Source organism: Cygnus atratus, chromosome 27 (genome assembly GCF_013377495.2).
Source record: "Cygnus atratus isolate AKBS03 ecotype Queensland, Australia chromosome 27, CAtr_DNAZoo_HiC_assembly, whole genome shotgun sequence".
NCBI lineage: Eukaryota > Metazoa > Chordata > Aves > Anseriformes > Anatidae > Cygnus > Cygnus atratus.
In genome coordinates this window covers 572,056-579,786 of record NC_066388.1, presented here as the reverse complement: position 1 = coordinate 579,786, position 7,731 = coordinate 572,056, and the positions used below count along the sequence as shown (strand labels likewise).

At 58.4% G+C, this 7,731-nt stretch overlaps 1 long non-coding RNA gene across 1 annotated transcript; it reads left to right on the top strand.

Moving 5' to 3' along the window:
• The first annotated feature begins 376 nt into the window (after positions 1-376).
• Positions 377-3,752, top strand: LOC118256012 (uncharacterized). The gene is made up of 2 exons (XR_004781128.2): positions 377-504; positions 3,432-3,752. It is a non-coding gene; the product is annotated as an uncharacterized LOC118256012 (long non-coding RNA).
• The last annotated feature ends 3,979 nt before the right edge of the window (positions 3,753-7,731 follow it).

Below are 7,731 nucleotides of genomic sequence, written 5' to 3'. Positions count from 1 at the left end.
GATGTACCAAAGCCACCGAAGGCCCCAAGTTGGCCGGGCACTGAGGCACTTGGCCCTGCGATCAGCCGGCACTTAGCGCTGCACATTGCCAGGGGAGCCCGCAGTTTGCTGAAGGTTGCAAGGAGGAACAATTCTCTGGAAGGCGCCCGTCCCTGGAATAGAAAGCCGTAAGTGCCTGCTGCCCAGAGGCTCGGGATGTTGCTGCAGGAGATCTGCCCTGCCTAGAAACCCCACCTCACGTTCCTGCACATGAAAATGTCTGTCCAGAACCAGCTGGGGGTGGAGGGAAAAATCAGGCAAACCTTGACTGGATGCTGCGAGAGGATGCGGCAGCCGGCTAAGAATAGAAATGCCTCCTCCGGCTTCCAGTCTGGCCAGTGCAGGAGGCCAATGCTGCCCGCAGCAGGGCACTTCTTCACTTAATGCATCCACAGGGAGCAATCGTGCGGGGAGTGGCGGAGCGCTGGGAGGAAGCGCGCCGCAGGCTGAGCCGAGCAATGCCAGGTTTCGTTCTTTATTCTTTCCAGTAATCTGTTAAAATAACTGGAATGAATCAATAACTGCATGCTTAATTCCCTTCTTGCTCTGCAGAGCTCCCGTGGCCGGTGCGGTCCCTGCAGGCTGAGCCGTGGCTCCGAGGGGCTGCGGGAGGTGCCACCCCCAGCCGCCCCCCCGGGCTCTCCGGGCACTGCTGCGAGGGGCTCCGCGCTCCTCCGGTGCAACGGTACTTTTTCATGCAAGTCATTTCCTTGTGTCATAAGGCTCTTGAGGGGAAAAAAAGCCTCTCACGAACTGATTTTATGGGTGGTTTCCAGAGGGCACAGAAAGCAAAACAAGGCACTAGCCTGGGGTCGCTCAGCAAATTAGACCCGAGCCGGGAAGGGAGCCCAAGAGCCCACGCTCCCACCACCCTCTTTTACCCTCCAGGGTAAAAAAAAACCTTCCTGCCCACGGCTGCGGCCGGTGCCTGGCACTGCTGCATGGCGGGTGCAGAGGACCCGGTCGGCTCCTGCCAAAGTCAGTAAATGTTTCTCATGCATAGAGCTGAAACTCATGTGCATCCACAAGAATTCCCCATTTTTTTTCCATCTTGGAAATGCCTTGTAAATCCTAATGCCACTTGGCAGAAATAAGATCGTGTTTTGTTGTGCTACACCCCAGCATCTTCCTGGGAATGGGAACGCTCAGGACAGCCGGAGCATCAGCTTTGCTTGTGACAATGGGCACAAATCTGCTGGTGTCAGCGGCCCCTTTCCTTCCATGCCCGTCCATGTTCTCCTTGCACTGCGCGAGGAACGGGAAGTTTTGAGGACTGGGGGTGGGACACACGTGGTTTTGTTTTGAGCTCCGAGCAGCGAATGACTTACAAGCACCGCGGGTACGTCGTGTCCCGTGCTGCAATACCCTGGTGTGCTCGGAGGGGTCTGGTCGGACCTCGCAGCCAGTAACTTTTGAACTCCTCCTAGACAGGGTAAATTATGATTTAAAGATGTGCTAGCTGAACTCTTGGCTCCTCTCAAGGGCTCTTTTCAGCTGATGGATGTGATTCCGATCTGCAGCTTCCTCCCTCTGCGTCCGGGCTGGGAGCACGTCGGAGCTGTGCGGGGGGATGCTCCCCTCCCTGCCGGGTGCCGTGTTCGGGCACGGCCCCGGGGGTTGCTGCCTGCATCCGAGCCCTGCTGTGCCCAGGTGCGGGCAGGATCAGCCCCAGCCCACTGGTCTGGTCTGAGGGTGCCTGCCTCCCCATAGGAGACTGAGGTCCCAAACCTCAGCATCGGGCTCACAAAGCTCCTGCCATGGCACGGGGCTGGGGGGGCCGGGAGGGCGGCAGGCGGGGGCACGGGATGCGGCCCCTCAGGGGAGCAGACGCTGCACCAGGAGCAAACCCCACGGCCCAGCAAGCTCAGGCTGAGCACGTCATCCATCAGAGGTGCGGGCGGTCGACACTGAAACGAGCCGGGAGGCTGCGAGGTGGTGAGGGAGGAGGCAGGAGGAGGCCAGGGCAGGGGAGGGGAGGCAAGGGGAGCCGTGGGAGCCTGAGCACCGCTGTGCTCACACAAACTATGGGGGCTGGAGTTCCAGAGACAGACCCCGAAGACACCTCTTGGTCTTTACTGAAACGAGAGCTTTATGGAGGAGAAAAATCCAAGCTGCATCCGACTGCGCTGCTGTTCAAGGGGAGCTCGGGGCATGTTTCCCCAGCACTTCTCCAGGGGCAGGCAGGGCCGCGGGGCCGCACAGCCTTGAGCCTGGCTGCCTCCCCGTCTGTGCTCTCCTCTTAATTAGGAAAGGGCTTTTGTTCCATTTGCCCTGCCTCGTTTCACTGTCTTTGTTTTTCTTGCAAAGCCAGAGTTCCTGATTCATGCTAAATTCAGCTGGCCGGGTAATAACATGTGTGTTTGCATAAGTTATCACCTCCCAGTCTCTCACACCCCGAGGGGCTGGGAGCTCAGGAAGGCTCGGGGCTCAAAGCAGCCCCCGGCCCTGCAGCGCTCCACAAAAAACACATCTCCCTCTCCAGAGAGTGGCAGCGTTGGCAGGTTTGGCTGCTCGTAAATCAGAATTTCCTCAGCAGTCGCCCATCTGGTAGGTGGCACGTATTCCCACGGGTGTGGAGCCCCGAGGGAGCTCGGCAGGGCTCTGCTGCGGGTGCGGGGAGCCTGGGTGCGCAGCCAGCACCCCTGGCCTGGCCCTGGCGCCCTTCTGCAGTGCCCCTCTCTGTGCCACAGTGCTTGGGAAGGTCCTGAGATGGCTTCAGGAGCACGTCTGGCCTCTGGATGTTTCTGCTACGTGTACGGATGCAGCCAGCCTTGCTGATACCTTGGGTGGAAAGGGCGAAGCACGAGAGCGGCTCCCAGCCGTCTCTCCTCCTCCCTCGGCTCGGCAGCAGCCAGGGTCGTTTTCTCCTCGGTGTTTCCTCCCCATAATTCACGGCTGGCTTGCGGTTTTTGACACTCAGATCACTCCAGATAAGAATTCCCCCCCATTATTATGCAGATGAGCTTTATGAAAGCCCCTAAGTGATTCTTGCCTCTGCAGTGAGGGGCTTAGAACAATGCGGTGTTTATTTGTCAGACGCTGGGCGAATGCTGAGTGGCAGCACCGGGGAGAGCATCGCCACATGCCCAAGCACCACAACAGCACGAGAACACCTTCCTGCTCCCTCCCAACTTCTAGAATAGAATAGAATAGAATAGAATAGAATAGAATAGAATAGAATAGAAGCTTTTCCCAGAGGTGTTTGCAGCCGTGGGGAAGGGGCTGTACAGCAAAGCGCCCCTCCCACGCGTCCCACGCCAGCTGCCTGCAGACACGCGGATGGGCGCCGAGCTGAATTTATGGTCCAGAGAATCCAGGGTGAGATGGATGGGGCAAGAGATGAACATGACTGTTTCCTCCTCACCGGCACAGCCCTGTCTTTGCGTTTACAGGGAACACCTTCGCTGCTGATAAATAAAAGAGAAATATGCTTCCTGCTCGGCTGCGGTGATTGCAGCATACATCAGAATTACAGCGCTGCTGGCAGGCTGTGCAGAGCATGGTGCTGACAGATCCCCGCGTGGAGACGGATGGGACAGCCGGGCACTTTATTCAGGAAAGATGGAAGAAGTGAAAGATGTGTTAAATGGCAATAACCCCTCGATGAAGTATTTCACCATGTCAGACACCAGTAAATGATGGCAGCTGTATCCAGCCTTGATTATTTCATGTCTATTTGCAACCTTCCATTAAAAAATGTACACGCTCTCTAATTTAGCAACCCTTCCCATATATTACCTGCGTGGTCGATGTTCTACACAAATGCCTCAGATAATGAAATTATAAGCAGGAGGAAATCACATTTTAATAGAAATCCTATCGGGCAACATGCCACGCCAAAATCGCATTAACAGGGCAAATTTTGTAGGGTGAGTTAATTTCTCGTATTAAACCAGCTAGCTGGAAAAAAACCAGCCGCACCTTCCGGGGCACCTGCCTTTCCTCAGGCCGGCAGCAGCGGCCGTGGCGATGTGTGGGAGCAAGGCGGGATGCTCGCTGCGGGATGGTGCGGGCGCCCGGCCCCGTGCCCTGCCCCACTGCCCTGCAGCAGCCCCACGAGGTGCAGGGCGAAATTCCACTTTCGAGGGTTTTTGCTTTGTTGCTGCCTCCAAACCCGTGTCATTTTCGTGGAAAGTTGTGTTGCGATACTTGCATTCTTCTGAAGCCAATTTGGGTCTTTTTTCCGATTTTCCATAGAAAAATTGGGCTGTTTTTCAAACGGAACAAAGCCAATTTCCAAGCAAATATGGGTTAGGCTTTGGCTGTTTTCTAAGCAAAGTTTTTTTTTTTTTGCCTCAAAAACATGCCAAAAGGTTGCTTTCTCAAGTTTTTCTTTCTGTGTGAAAATCACGGTTTCACTGGAACTGGAGGAAGCAGGGAGTGAAACCCTCACCATGGGCACATGGGGCTGGTCCCCCCCCGCCCAGCACCGCGGGCACGGAGAGCCCACGTCAGCCCTTGGGTGAAAGCCGAGGGCCCTCCTGGCTCCACAGCCCGGCAGCTCTGCCCTCCCTCGCGGCACACGAGGCTGCCCGGCCATGGGATGTGGGTGGGAGGAAGAGCGGGGGCTCGGCCCACTGCTCCTCATCCTCCCGGAGAGCCTCAGCGCCACCAGGGAGAGGGCTCAAGGGCTGGTCCCGGCAGTGCGGCACTGGAGCTGTAACCACAGGGGAGATTTTCGTGGTCCTGTGGGAGTCAGATGGTCCAGAGCAAGGAGGAAAGAGAGGGTAGAGGGGCCCATTGTATTTGCACAAAAAGCTTTTATTTGATAAGATTTTTTAATTGATTTCAAGCACAGCAGTGTCAGAGATTGAGCCAGCATTAACTCCTGCTGTTGTTCAGTGCATCCCCCAGCACAGACCACGGCTCCTCGTCTTCGCAGAGCCCCCCCAGGCCACCCGTGCCACCCCTGCTGGCCCATCCCCACCCCAGCAGTGCCAGGAGGGGATGGGACTTCCCACGGGGCTGCCCGAGGAACTGCAGAAAAATAGCTGGGGACGGGCATCCTGCTGCATGGTGTGCATCAGCCACTGGCTAGTGGGGATCACGATGAATTTTTATGGTAGATTATTCTGTAATTCCAGGATCACTCGACTTGCCGAAACATCCAGCCTGGCCACAGGGGCGGGTGGGGTATGGGATCACGTTGGCCCCATCTTGCTCCTTGGGTACCTCCACGAGGCATCACCAGCTCCGGCGCCCTGCAGCCCCGCAGGGCTTTGCACCCAGATGGTGCCGCACACGGCGCTGGCTCCGGGACGCCGAGCACCCACTGTCCGCAGCGGAAACCCAAAGTTTTGTCGGGCTGCAGAGAGCGGTTGACAGCAGAAGTACTGGTCTGACAGGAAAAGCAAAGCTCAGCTGCATTTCAATGTGCTATTAATAACAGGCTGCTGCAGAAAGCGCTTGGCAAGTGGCAGCAGCTCTGAATTACGATGAAAACTACTGATAATAACAACCACCTGACTACAATTGGCTCCAGTCACTAAGCCTTTCTTAGGGACCTCCGACAAGCTCACGTGTAACCCAGGGGGTCAGGCTCCCGGGGAGCATGGCCTGGGCAGGGCAGCAGCAGGGGCTGCAGCGGCAGGGCACTGCGGAGCTGGGGTGGGTGTCCCCATGGGCTGGGGGCTGCAGGAAGGGACGGCCCTGGCCCTGGCCCTGTGTGCTCGGCTGGTGTGGCTGCTTTGTCACCTCGTGCCCTGTGTGGCTGCCAAGGTGGGACATGGGATCCTCATCCCCTGGCTCGTGCACCCCAGTGCAAAGCCATCCCGAGCAGGCCTAGCCCGAGCTGGGCTGCTCGTCCCTGCCCGTCTTCGTCTCCATCCCCATCCCTGGGGGTTTCTGCTCCCCTCGCCCCCTGCTCCCCGGCCAGCTGCGGGCTGCAAAGGGGCCGAGCAGCAGCCTGCAGCCCCAGTGTGCTCGTGGCTCTTGCAACTCGGGAACAGATGTGGAGCTGAAGGAAAGGATTTGGCAGCCGAGAGCTCTGTAATGAGGACTAAATGCTTCGCTGTTCCTTAACAAACTGAAAACAACGCGGGGCTGGCGGGGGGGCTGCTCGCCCTGCGCAGGGGCACGGCGCGGGCGGCTGCTGCGCGGGGGCTCGCAGGCTGCCTGCCAGCCCCCCGAAGGGCCGGCTCCAGGAGGATGCTCCTCCGCTTGCTTTGATTCCTCCGAGGAGCCCAAAACAGAGATGCTCCCTCGGGGCCCCAAGCTCCCCTACAACGCCGGAGTTGAAAGGGACGGGGGCCTTGGCTGCCTTCGGTGGCTCCGTTTTCCCAGTGAAGCGTTTAACGTGGGAAGAGCTCCGCAGCAGAGCGAGGGGACCTCACGCTAATGGGAACCATCAACCGGCCTCCAGCCCCGCGATCAGGCGCAGCTGAGACGAGGGAGGGAGCAGCGCCGTGGCTGCGGGGGTCTCCTCTTCCCTCGGTGCCCCGAAGCGTGCATCTCCGTCGGGAGGGACAGCCTGGGGGAGGACAGAGGGGCTGTGCTGGGGTCCTGTACAGGCTGTAATTCACGTGCATTACCCCCTCCCCAGTGCAGAGCCAGGCTGGGAGCAGCCCTGCCCACGTGTTTGTTTTGCTCACGGACGTTTGGAGGCTCACCTGAGCCCCGTGGTCCTGCCCCACAGCTGCCGGAGGGGCCGGGGATGCTGCTCCGGCTGCGACGCCTCCTCCCGCATGACCTGCCCCGGGGCCGCCTGTGTGGCCTTTACAGCCCGTGACCGCTGGCAGCCGCGGGCTTTCATCCCGGGCAGGAATGCCAACTAAACGTCGGCTTTCTTGTTGTCGCTTACCCAAGAGCTCAACTCTAACCCTTCGCCTCTCGTATTGAAAACCAAGCCCCGCAACGCCTGTTAACATCTGCACAGATGTTCAGGGAGGGAACTCAATATTACCCCGCTGCACGGGCGGGAGCAGAGCCTTAGCACGGCTTGCTGGATGAAGCAGTGGTTACGGGGGCATTGCTGCTCCCACCGGGGAGGGGGGATCCCCAGGGATGTGTCCCTGCAGAGCCTCAGGCTGCCGCTTGTGCGTCCCGGGCGCGACGGCGCCAGGCAGCGGCAGCGCCCCGAGCAGAGCGCGGCAGCAGCCAGGTTGTTGCAGCAGCTCTCCTGGAATTCCTGAGTTCTTGCACCTCTCCTGCCTTTATCTCTTCAAATCTTAATGGAGCAGATGTTGTGTGCACGACCATACGGCAGAAATTCTCTGGCTGGATCTGCAGCCTGAGTTTAATTAGCCACCTGAGCCCCATTCTTCCTCTTGGCAGCAGACGTGCACTTTAATTAATCATCTCATTTCATTTACAGTGAGAACACGCACTCTGCCTCTGCCCTGCCTGCATCTCAAGCCCTGTCTGCTTTTATGGCCAGGGCAATCTGAGCGTGGCCTCGGTCCAGGTCCGGCCAGGAGGAGCCCATGGGGCTGCCCAGGCAGTGCTGCTGCAGGGCCTCGAAGAAGCTGCTCTCAGCCCAGGCTCCAGTTTGCCATTCCACAGGAGCTAAAGCCCTCCTAACTTGGCTGGTGTGGTGCTGAGCTCCAGGGAACAGGGCAAAGGAATGTGTTTGCCAGCAAAATGTCCTGAGGACGCATCCAAACAAGTCCAGGCTCTCCAAAGGACAGGACCCGCAGCTGGCTCCAGCAGGTAGCACCAACAGTCTCAGTCTCTTTCTAAAAAAATAGAGAGAGA